Source organism: Nycticebus coucang, chromosome 3 (genome assembly GCF_027406575.1).
Source record: "Nycticebus coucang isolate mNycCou1 chromosome 3, mNycCou1.pri, whole genome shotgun sequence".
NCBI classification, from domain to species: domain Eukaryota; kingdom Metazoa; phylum Chordata; class Mammalia; order Primates; family Lorisidae; genus Nycticebus; species Nycticebus coucang.
Window position 1 is genome coordinate 129,785,860 of NC_069782.1, and position 937 is coordinate 129,786,796.

The window sequence follows — 937 nt, forward strand, 5'->3', positions numbered from 1 at the left end:
CAAACCCGCCCCGGCCAAACTGCAACCAAAAAATAGCCGGGCGTTGTGGTGGGCGCCTGTAGTCCCAGCTACTCGGGAGGCTGAGGCAAGAGAATCGCTTGGGCCCAGGAGTTGGAGGTTGCTGTGAGCTGTGTGAGGCCACGGCACTCTACGAGGGCCATAAAGTGAGACTCTGTCTCTACAAAAAAAAAAAAAAGAAGTAGCACCAGGCTATTGTATTCCCAAGTGTCCTCCCCAGAGCCCTCTGGATCTTTGAATGTTCCCATGTGCCCATCAGGTATACACACACAAGTGTGTACACCAGATACACGAGCCCTTAGCGGGTGGCAGAGGGACTCTCTTGTGTGAGGATTTTTCCTTTTCCAGTTCTAAACTGAGACACTGGTTCCTACCACCACACCTCTCCCCAAAGTCCTTTAAGTTTAAGGACACCTATTTCTTTCAGGTTTTACTTGCTATATGGTAGGATCTCTGTTTGATGAATGAATGTTTGTTGAGGGAATAAATTAATTTTAGTGGACATGACATGAGGTTTTGTTGTTTTTTTTAAATAAAACAATGGTTAGATGCCACAAGGTAGGTGGTATCAACTGTATGCGTGTTGTCAGGCCTGAGGGCCTCTTCCATCCTAGGCAGGGGAGTGCTAACCTTCTCTACTTTTATATAACACAGCATGGGCTTTATTGTCAGATGTAGTTCAAATCCCAGCTCTGTGACTGAGTAGCCACGTGACCTTGGCATCTGTTTAAATCTCTCTGAGTCTCAGTTTACTTGCCTACCAAATGAAGATAGGCAGTGTGTACCTTGCAGAGGTTTTGTGAGGATGAAGGGAAATAGCTAAAAATGTAAAGTACCTGGCACTTTGTAGTACCTACCACTTGCCTGACCTATGGTAGCTATAATAATTAAGACTAGTGAATATTTATACTAATAGTTT

At 44.8% G+C, this 937-nt stretch overlaps 1 non-coding gene across 1 annotated transcript; it reads right to left on the minus strand.

Annotated features, from left to right (window-relative positions):
- Nucleotides 1-550: 550 nt before the first annotated feature.
- Nucleotides 551-670, minus strand: LOC128582936 (U6atac minor spliceosomal RNA). Its single transcript, XR_008379345.1, has one exon. It is a non-coding gene; the product is annotated as a U6atac minor spliceosomal RNA (small nuclear RNA).
- Nucleotides 671-937: the final 267 nt, after the last annotated feature.